Source organism: Atta colombica, unplaced genomic scaffold, assembly GCF_001594045.1.
Source record: "Atta colombica isolate Treedump-2 unplaced genomic scaffold, Acol1.0 scaffold277, whole genome shotgun sequence".
NCBI lineage: Eukaryota > Metazoa > Arthropoda > Insecta > Hymenoptera > Formicidae > Atta > Atta colombica.
In genome coordinates, this window is record NW_017259378.1 from 786588 (window position 1) to 798567 (window position 11980).

An 11980-nucleotide genomic window follows, 5' to 3' on the forward strand; every position below is an offset into this window, starting at 1 on the left:
TGTGTGCAATACCGCTAGGATTAACTGGAAGATAAATTGCTTTTTGTCATACAACAATTTGAATACAATAATTCGCTCGTATAAATCGGACGATCTTCTAAAATTGTTTATTTTTCAATCCTGTAAAATGCAGAACCAGTAATCATTTTCGGACTACATTATTTTAACGGAGAAATAATGGTGTGAAAACAGACTACGGTATGATTAACAGCGTATTGCGGTCGACTATGCTTCCATTGTTTGCTGATACAAGTAACAAGTTGCACGGAAGTTTCATATACGTTTGAAAGTTTACTGCGATAGATCGTGCGTAAGTCTAACTTCGTCCGTAAATAATCTGTAGAGAGAGTTATTTTTGAAAAAGATTGTTTCTGTAAAGCGAGTTACTTTGTGACATACCTATTCCATTTGTGTTATTGGTTATCAAATATTTTCCACATTCGTGCATCTTTCGATTACAAACCATACAAACCATTTTATTTATGGAAACAGTTATAGAATTAAAGAACTATGGAATTATTGTAAAATCCACGCGGTGTGTATATAATATAAGCATCGATGACGCGCGGATGAACTCTTTCTCGCTACAATCTCCACTCGTGAAAGTCTTGAGAACGACTTTCTTTCACGTGGCAATTCCTAGCGTTTCGGTGTACAATTGCATGAAATGCGCCGGCAGCGCAAAATGATACCGGTTTCATTTCAGAATAAAATTTGTTATATTACCTTTCAACTATTTTCGAGTACCCCTTATTATTCCTTTTTATAGCATAGATCTAACTTCATTTAGTTAGGTTTATATCATTTCATAATTAGCCTCTTAATTATCTTTCTTCTTTTGTATTCTTTTTCGCGCTGTATATTACTTATAATAAACAGATTAATATACTGAAATCAAAAGACGCTTTTTCGGACAATTTCTATCTTCTTGGTGTATATATTCTTTATCTGTCCCTATTTCAAACTTATGCCAACGAATATCTGTGCAGATTTCTACTCTAATTTTGATTTGTGAGACGACGGAGAATTTCATGGCCGTATAGAATCGCAGTTGAGCTTCGCACACGAGTTTCAATTTTGAGTTTCAAATTACGAGTGTAGATTCGGTATAACAGAATTTGGCTTACCGCCATATCTTTTGCACAATGTAACAAACTTATACATATTAGCCAAGTTAGTAAAATATTGAAGACTGCAATACGGAAAACACAAATTTCTGAATAAAAATATTTATACAGATATTTTTCTCTCGATTAAACTTATTTTTTAAAAAACCTTTTCGACGTTTCCAATATTGAAACAATACGCTATTAAATATATTTTATACAAAGATAACATAATTCATTTTTTAATAATTGTATTTACTTGCATGCAACAAAGCAGAGTTGTTTTCGAATTTAAAAATTCCGGCTACATTTCTATTATGCGTAATACTTAGAAATTCTCTATGAAGTACGTCAAACAACAGTACGTCGGACAGTGACATTCCTACTACGAAGATCTCGTGTACATCTCAATCTACATCGTGAGAAAGTGAAGTATAACTAGTGCTCTCGCGTATAATGCTCGTGGTAGTCTCTGGTGACAAGTGAAATAAAATTTTGCTCTGCACGCAACTCGTCCCGATTGTTATATATCCCGACTGTTCGGATATATGTGTATGAGATATATGCGTGCGCACGTTTCGCAACGATCGCGCGATCATCCGCTAGTCTATTTGGCTTCGTTGGTTTCGCCGTTTGCAATTCTTGCCACGTAGTACTGAATCGAGTAATCGTTGATTACGATCGCGAGCTGGTTAAGAACGGCATGTCGACTTTCCTCGCATGGTCGATGTGTGATCGCAGGGAGAGACGAGGTCTGCGTGGACTAATCCCCGTAATTAATTAGTATTAAATATTTATGGCAATTATTAAACTCTCTGGCAATACTTGCAATATTTAGTTAACGATACTTTGATGTATTGAAATGATATTTCGAATTGAGAGAGAGAGAGAGAGAGAGAGAGAGAGAGAGAGAGATGAGAATTTCATAAATGATAGTTTATAAATTATACATGTTTATATATCATAATTAAATCTTGAGCCAAAGGAAGTATTTCCATTTTTTAATTTGAAGGGAAATTTCTAACTTTCTAATTAAAACTAGATTTAGATATTCCAAATGTTAATAAAACATATATTCGATTACATTCAATATTTATCAAATACATAAATTATAAAAAGAAAGTCAACGTTGTTATTTTTCAAATCGGTGTGTCAATGTGTGATAAAAATATGACATTAGATCTGTTCGCGTTACTTGAAATCCCAAAAAATTTTTGCTTAAAAGAAGATAAATATATATTTGCGTCAAAGAAAAGGAAAACGAAAATGCAATTAGATCTACTATCCTACTTGAAATTAATAATCGTTCTCAAAAATGTCCCTCCCTTCATTGTAAATCTGCGATATGAAGATATTTTAAATACAACGTTTTAACATTATGTTCGTAATACCTATATGAGAAGCTTCTATGATTAAATTTTCACACAAAACATTAGAATATCAATATGTGTTTTTTGTGTAATTCGATGTTACACACACACACACACACACACACACACACACGTGCGGATTAATTGTTATTATAATCAATGCACATGCTTGGCTAATCTGTGACTATTTGTCGGGTCGCCAACAAGCGATGTATTCGTAAATTATGCGAGAATATAATATAATGGAAATTGTCATCATCGTTGTCGTCGTCGTGAGAGTTAAATGCGGGACACGTGGAATTCTGGCGCTGTCGACGTCCGATGTAAACGTGATCATTTTGATGGCAATACGTGAGAGCGGCCGACCGTGCTTGGTTGACGTTAGGGTCAGCGAAAGATCGTAAATCAAGGTCGCGAGGCAGACATTTTCTACCGTCTCTCCGTTCTGGCAAATTACGCCTTTCGTGTGGCGACGCGCAGTAAATGGGAACGCGATTATCGATAAATTCGAACGCCGTCCTCATCGTTGGCGACTCAAAATTTGCGATTAAACATAAACTCGAAAGTTGTGAAACGTGCGGAAATCCAGCCTGCTGATTTTTTAACGCGAGCCAATTCGGGCGAGGACAATCGAGTTGACTTTCGAGACTTTATCGATTGCCCCGCGTTTTCATTAACGGCTGTTTAACCCAACGCGGCGCGGCAATTAACAAAGATTATTGTTCGGCTTAAAGAAATAGTTCGACCGAAAACTTACTAATTGCATAACTACGAGGCAATCGATATTTTAAATCGATATTAAATGCTATATTATTCGAAATCTTGAAATAATGATAACTAAAATGGCTAGACAAAGTAATACTAATACAATGCAGATTGTACCAAATTAACTCAATTATTAAAAAAGAAATTTAACGCTTAAAAAATAAATATTACATAAAAAAAATACATTATCTTTGTCTAATTTATCTACTGCTAAAACAGACAGATATCTCTTTATCAAAAGAAAAAATATTTTCATAACCGAAATTTCTGTTACATCTTGTCTATATATAAAACATCGCATATTTTTTATTTTTCAAAAAATTGAAATTCTTTCCACACGTTAATTCGCCTTTCTTCATGCAAAATTCTTACCGGCTTCGTAAAACTTCCGCAAAAAGTTTCAATGTTTTTTTTCCATTACAACGATTGCTCAAAGAGTTTAATTACAATTGCCCGTTATATATTTGATCGAATTTAATTATTGTGTAAAATTGACGCATTCTTTGAAACAGTCAAGTAGCATAGCTATACACAAATCACGAAATAAAAAGACAACAACATATCTTTCGTATTAAGAAACTAATACATATCGAATTCTAATCTACAAAGAGCATATATTTTTTTCGAATTGAAGTACAAAAAAATAAAAGTAAAAACCTCGGCTTTAAAAAAGCAGAGAAAATAAATGCTGCATATGTTTTAGAATCCACTTTGCAATATTACGAGGTTGCTATCACAAGCAAGAAACCACTTACTTTAATACATCTAATAACGAAAACAATGCGGAACAACAAACAGTTATACAAATATTATGATATTATTACGCAGATGACCATTGCAGTGTCCATATAGTTTCGTAGGACCAAAATGAACTCTATTATTATCTTTTGTTAATTCGTTGCCTGAGAGATAATATTCTCTTTATATTCTTGATTGTAAATGTTATTTACGATATTTATTTCATGAACTTTACATTAAAGGCTGGAGATAATAAAATACAATATATACATAAAATCGAATATTGGATACTCTTGTTGAACTACGTATATTAAAATAAAAATGAAATATTGGATAGATCATTTGAAGCAAATTGATTTAAATTATAATTATAAGATAATTATATATAATGCAATAATTGTAATTTCTTCCTCATTAATTTATATAGTAAATAAATAAAAATAAGATAAATTGATTCACATCTTCTTCAATATGGAAAATATGTCGAAAATACGGATGTAAAAGGTAGTTGACTATTAAAACGTTGACTGTAACACGCCGAGCGATGAATTGACCATAAATGGAGATAGATGCAAATTTTGACCTTACTTTAGTGCGTACAAGCCTGCCATATTTCGCAACACATTCGCGATACGTTTTTCTGACACGTGTGGAAAACGTGCATACAAATTCGCGAAGATCAACAAGCAAACAAAATATGTGGTCGAGGGGGACGGAAAATCGGGAAACGGGGTTGCGGAGAGTAGGCGGGAACGGAAATAAAGTATCGCGCATGTCATATTTGCGCGGCGATTTGGTAGCCGACCAACGTTATCATAAAAATCAGAACGACGATGCGCGAAGGTTCGCGGAGAAATGAGCGACTTCTCGGACGAATAAAAGAGCACATCCTCGGCAATGGAGCTGCCGCCGCCTTGGCCGACACGGCTGGCGTATCGATCCAACGGTACGCGATAAAAATCGGCGGCGATACAAGGAATACCGGTGGCGACCCGTAGAATGCAGCTGTCAATATATTTGAATGATACGGTTACGCAGCCGCTGGTCGATAGTGTGCGGATTCAATGCGGTTCGCGGTGCAAGATCACGTTTCGGATTGCTCCTTTGGTCGTACGATCCAGCTAATTAATTTTGTAAACTGCATAAATCGATTTTCGCAGCTAACGCTAGATTCTTGAATGCAATATTAATTTTACAATATTTTGAATATTATATGTTGCTTGATGTGAGAGCAAAACATCTAAAGATTCGCAAATCTGAAAGTATGAAGTTAAATTCTTAAATTTTTTAAAATTACATAATGTTAACGAAAGAAAGCGAAGAAAAAATGAATTAAACAACATATTTAGACATTGTTAAAATTTTTGTTATTGTAATAATAACTTTCCAATCTCTTTTCAGTAATAACCTATATCTAAGCTTTTAGTGTTAAGATTTTATTTTTACGCTGAGTAAAATTTGTGTAAATATAATTAACACAAATTTGGAGATATGGCAGTGCCTCAGCGCTACGATAAGCGCATTCGAAATACTGTACTATACTGTTATGTGAAATAACACAAATTCTGTATATTAATAAGGCTATATTAATATTGTTGGAAAACATTTCAACTAATCATATTAGATATATTAATATTGCTCCGAAAACGGCACTGAAATACGATTCTGTCCTATGCGAGCAATGTGAAAAATATATCATTGCGCATCCAAAATCGAATCGGAAATGGCGCACATTTATTATTCAGCCGTTTGTTCGGTGACTTAGAGTTCTTGTCTCGCGCTTTTACGTTGAAACGGAGCACGGTGAGATATCACTTTTGTCCTGCGAGCGCGGTTGTAACGTTGCGAATAAACCGATCTCGGCAGCCATGTGAGAATAAAGCGAAACGTCTGGGCAGTACGACATCTTAGGGGATTACCGATTGATATGCACGTTTTAATAATAATAAATTCAACTTGGAAATATGATAATGATATGTATTTTATTCTCTAAATTTCTTGGAGTAAAAATCTCACTCCAAAAGAGTTAAATTACTGTCACTATTGAAAAAAAGCAAATTTTTCACTCTTTTTCAATAGTGACAGTATTTTCACTCTTTTGGAATAAAATTTCACTTGAGAGAGTATAATGGTGAAAAGAAAGCGTATATTCGCGATTGTCGATAGGAACATTGAGACAATTACATCGCGCAGTAATAAATCCGATATAATTATTGAAAATGCAAAGGGAATAATGTATTCATACATCAATGATGAACAATTAGTTTTCTTCTAATAATATGCAGACGATGACGATAATAATAATCTTATTGGTTTTCAAACTTATTTAAAACTAATCAAGTTGCATGATTATCCTTTGGATGTATGTAATAACTCTGTTAAAAAAGTCATGATAATAATGAGACAGATAGATAAAAAAAGGGAAAATCAATAAGCACAATTGCGCATCGAAACAATTAAACGTGATCATTGCTGAATAAAAATTATAGTTTTTCGTCGTTTAAGATTATAATATTTGACTTATTACGTTCGATACATCTCGACGTGATATTTATACAAAAGTATAATTATCGCGAAAAAATTATCTATATTTACAATATAAAATTAATCAAATAAAACAAACAAAATGCGATCAATATGTAATCCACTTATTATTAGATATATTTTATTAAACATTCATATATTGTGTATTGATACGATTTCTTTGATCAATTATAAATTTAATAATATTGTAAGGCAATTTGAATATTTAGAAGATAAAGAAAATAATCACGCATAAAATTGATCAAATTGACTGAAATACTTTTCTTTTATTAAGATTTCCAACAAATTTTTGAAATTGTTTTCATCAAACCAATAAGATTTTTCTAGGCAAAATATAAAAATAAAGCTAAGTGTATTTAGGACAAAGCACAGTAAATAAAGTATAAACAATCAATAATGAAAAAGATTATAATTATATTGTGCCAATTTTTACGTTTAATAAAATCGTTGCGCATTTGATAAATTAACTGAAGTATATGCTTGACACAGTTCTCAGTAAATTGTTAGTTGCCGTTAGTTAATCGGACTTGTTTGTCGTGATATAGTTTTTGCTTTCGAACAGTTTTAATTATCGCAAAAAATTGAAATATTAGCTATTTTGATATTTCCATTGAACAGAATCATCACGCATTGATAAATTACTGGTGTGTTCTGCTTTATTAACCTGTTCATTGTCATCAATTAAACCATACATTTTATATGCTCGATATATTGACTCAATTTAATACTGGAATAACTTTAAATATATAATACAAAAGTAAAATAAAATATAGCGTAATTATTTCCACGAGCCTGTTTTAATTTGAAGCTTCATTAAATTGAACATTAAGTTTCAATATTCTATTGTAACTAATTGAGAAAATTTTGCGGATTATAGTACAAGCAAGTGCTATGTTTGTCGCTCGGAAGATAAAATTATCACGTCAAATAAATCAAAATCTATCTAGTAGCCTAAAAATCACGTATCTCTTGTCGCGCGACATGTATCTTGATGTTAATCTTTACCTCTGAGCAAGTAGGCGGCGAGCATCATGTCCTTGAGCTGCGGAAGATAGAGGCCATTGAGCAAACCGTGATTCAAGTAGTTCATGTTAGGAAGTGGACTGTAGTTCAGCCCCGGCCTGAGGTGATTCAGATTCGTCAAGTGACAGGGATGGCTCAGTCCATGATTCAGACCTTGATCCTCACCGAGCAGCTCGCAGATCCTGCACCGAATCTTGGTCATACTATCGATTCCCTCGTCGTCGTCGTCCAACGCGCACTTGTCAAACTTGTCCCGAATCGGTGCCACTTTGATCGACCTTTCACGCCCGACAGATCGTAAGATTCGAGCAGAAGTTCTTTTCTCCAGATATTACAAAAATATATTTGTAACTGACTATATCACTGTATGTGATATGCGCGCACTCTGCCACAGCACTTCACTCTCGACTCTTCTCCCTCGATTCTCTGATAAATCGAAACGAAGACATCATACGTTATACATATAATACAGAAAGTTATGAGACTTCATACGATGGGGAGACTTCTGAACTTTCTCTCGATGTTAAAATCACGATATAATTTTCAGATTTAATTGCTAGACTCGCGTGTCTGTAGTAACATATCGCATATTACAAGCATGCGTTAATTATATTGAAAGTTAGTATTAATCAATCTATTAAATATATCGCAATATCAAATATATATATAAAGTTATTATTTGTAGCACAAATGTTTAAAAAATTTGATTAAAAGATCAAACAAGTAACAAATAAAAATTACGACATTCTTCTAAAAATATCAATTATGCTGACATTTATGGATATGCGAAACCTTTATTGAGACTCCTGAACTTTCTCTCGATGTTTAATCAGACTAAAATTAAAATAAATATAATTTAGAGATTAAAATTAATATAATTTTCAAATTGCGTTTAATTGCTAGATTCGCGTATCTGTAATATCATAACCATATATTGCAAGCACATATTAATTATATGTGTCAACGTTAATCAATATTAAACACATTGTAGATACAAAGAAAGTTTTCTTTGAATCTCTAGCACATTTTAATATTAAAAGGACTTGATAATTTAAAAAATAAACAAGCAGCAAATAAAAATTGCGATATTCCTCCAAAGATATCAATCTTATTGACACCAATAAATTAATTCTTTCACATTTGCATATATAACCCTTAGTGCATATGATGCAATTTTCGATTCTTTACTACACATGATGGATCGTGTTTGGGATAATTTTCCTCACTTTTTTACAAATATACAAAAATTATTAAGTAATTCTTACATATACTTCATCTTTATAAAGTATTTGTAAGATTAAGTGTTGAAAAAAAAAGGAAAAAAGAGCGACTATTATTTAGTTAGATGTATTTCACAGTAAAAGAATTCGTAGGACAAATGATCCATCGTGAACTAAGGAATAATATCGTATCAGCGCTTATTTTCACTAGTAAGAAATCGTGCTTCATATTTACGCAAATCTGATAATTCTGATAATTGATATCAATTAATGAATTTATTAATTGAAATGATTCGAAAAACGTGACAAACAATGAAACGACTTACTCCGACAACGACGGCCAACGCAACGACGACAATTTGCTTCGCAGCGATCTCGGCAAAAATTCACGCAGCGAGGCGTTCTGTCGCGTCGACAGAAACTGTGGCGCGCGAACAGCCGCGTTATCACGTTACGACTTATCAGCGGAATATCTGTCTACTGACCGAGCGCTACACGACGTCTCTAAGCCTGAGCCTCGCATTTCATACCAAGCCAATCAAGGCGCGGAATCGACGACCTTCGACTATCGGCCGTTTCTTCGAACACAACGGCCGTGATGCGGGAATTAATGCGCTTCAATTGTTAGCTCTCGATTTATATTGCCCTCGTACCTGTTGATCGTTAGTGTATCGACATAACGCATCGGATTGTCAATCGAGCCATTTCAACAAACCTATTTCAGATTTTTTGTGAGAGATGCGTCTGTGTTCTAACTGGAAATGGAATAATAAACTTTTTTGTTTACATTCCATTTTCTATACTTCCTGTAGATTTGTTTCTACCGAGAATAAATCTTGTAAGCACCAGAGAATCGTGGCATAAATTTTGAAACATAGACAGCTCCAGAAATTTTCTTTTAAACATTTTTGTTCGAATTCAAATCAATTTTAATTTCGAATTATAACGCGATTTAGAGTTGTAAAGATATTTATTAAAATTTAATGTTGAGAAATGTTAAGATGATATACAATTATATCTTTTTTAAAAAGAAATTAATATCAGATTAAAAAAAAGATTTTATATATTCGACGTAAAAAGTAATTCTATATAAACGCTTTACATCCAAATTAAAAAATAATCTTTCAGATTGTGCGTGAATTAGAAAAAAAATGTGATGATTGTTGGCAAGTATTTTCTATTAAAAATAGTTTATTTGTTGGTGTAAATCTTAAGAATTGTTTACAATAAATTGAATTTAAAAATTATTATCGAAACTAAAAGAGAGCACTTGGTTTATTTTATATAAATCTTTCTAAAGTAGATACCAAAAGTATCTTCAAGTCAGAGTAGGTAGTTGAAACCGACGGGCTTTCCGGTTTCTTTCATGTAAAAGCTGAGCAAAAGGCGTTCCGACCTTTTAACTCCAAGAAAAAGTTACCGCATCTCGCTTTGCGGTTGAAATTGATCTTGGCGACGTTTCACGACAAAGAAAACGTCTTTAGTGCTCGAAGAATAAATGCCGAAACATACGCTAAAGCGTAAAAAGCAATGTTAAATGAGAAACAGTGTATGCACGCGGCAGTGTATTTGTCAAGAGTTTCGGAGTTACCAAACTCCATAAAACTTCCAGCTCATTATTTTAACGCAATTTGATTCACCGAGAAGTTTTATAATGCATAGTGGCTTATGAAAGTATTTATGAACGCGATTTTGTTCAATTTATAGGTGCAACCCACTAGTTTTCGCGAAGCAAATTTCTTTCGTGCAATAATGTATAAAAAATCGGATTTATATAAAAATGTTGATTAAACAGAAAGTACACTCATCATATAATTATTATATTGATTTTTTTCCCCATGAAGAAGATATGGTTATCCTTTATTCTTTTCAGAAAAAAAAATGACAATTGATAGAAATGAATTAGGACAAATCGCAGCTGGAAGCCTCGGTACAGTGAAATACAGAGACACGACTCTTTTATTCTTTGTCTACGTTCTTCTGCGGCAAAACATACTTGGGAGGAACAACCTTGGCCAAGTTCCGTAACGGAATATTGGAAATTCCGTTTCACGAAGCTATGCGATGTAATATGTTTTGGCTTCAAATCACTTAGTCCTATTTCTCGTTATGAACAACGTTTTGTTGGCAAATAAAATTTCTAGTTTACGTTTATTATCTCTGATATGTGCATTAAATCCGTTCAAAAATATTTCTTACTTGATGTGGAAATAAAAAACGATTATATCTATTATAATTGTAATATTGGAGAGCATATTACCGTATAGTTCTAGAATAAATTGATTTGTGAAAATAAATTCCTTGTGGATACATATTCCTATTTTTTCGATTATTTGCAATCAAAGTTTATTGCGTATATATAGTCAGTTATAATTATCCGAATACGTATATGAAACATATTCGTTTTCATCGATAAATAACTAAAACGGAATGGAGTATATCGTGGTGAATGGTAACATGAAATCGTGGTCGAATGTATTTTTCCGCAGTTTGTCGATAAAAGTAACAAATCGTATAAATCTTCCATATGTTCGAAAGTAACTGTGATTGGTTACGCGTATCGAGCTTTAACGTTTAAAAATAAATAGTTAATAGTAAAAATGTTTTTGGACAGTTATCCCGGCAAATTTAACGCCAGTCTATATTTCTCCAATCATAGGATAAATTGTCAATAATCATATTGTTATAACACATTTCAGCATTTCTAGTGTTTGAAATTATCAAATCAATTAAAGAGCAAGTTAAAGTCTTTGTAAATAATATCAAATTATTATTTTATATGAAACAACAAGACGCGTACAAACGAAAATTATCGTAATAAAAATAAAGTGACTTGTTAGAATAAACTCAGAAAAGAAGATAAAAAGGTTGCCTGCATATTCCAAACACAGTTCAACAAATTAGTGACACAAACAGCCATTGTGTTTCTCGATATAGGTATCGCAAAGCGACTGTAGAAAACTGATATGTGTTTATTGAAGTCCTACTTTGACAATGTATTTTTCCTATCTATTACTGTTCGTTCTTGTTGGACTTGTATAGTCATGTGTATTTGAATTATCCAAGTCTATGTCTATAGTAGCGTTAGTATTCTTCAATTTAAAGACAAAAAGGAAATATTAAAATGGAAATATTTTAGATATCTATAAATACGCACTTTTATGTATTTTGCAAATTAATATAATTATAATAATAAACATACATATATATATAT

General features: G+C 32.6%; 1 protein-coding gene and 1 long non-coding RNA gene across 2 annotated transcripts in view; both read right to left on the reverse strand.

The window, feature by feature from the left end:
* Positions 1-11980, reverse strand: part of LOC108689842 — a 124106-nt gene that overhangs the window by 49884 nt on the left and 62242 nt on the right. The gene's annotated exons all lie outside the window — the stretch shown is intronic.
* The window catches only part of LOC108689843, a 58209-nt gene continuing 54136 nt past the window's right edge, over positions 7908-11980 (reverse strand). Inside the window, exon 3 of the long non-coding RNA XR_001931849.1 lies at positions 7908-7972. This is a non-coding gene — a long non-coding RNA (uncharacterized LOC108689843). The remainder of the gene's footprint in view (positions 7973-11980) is intronic.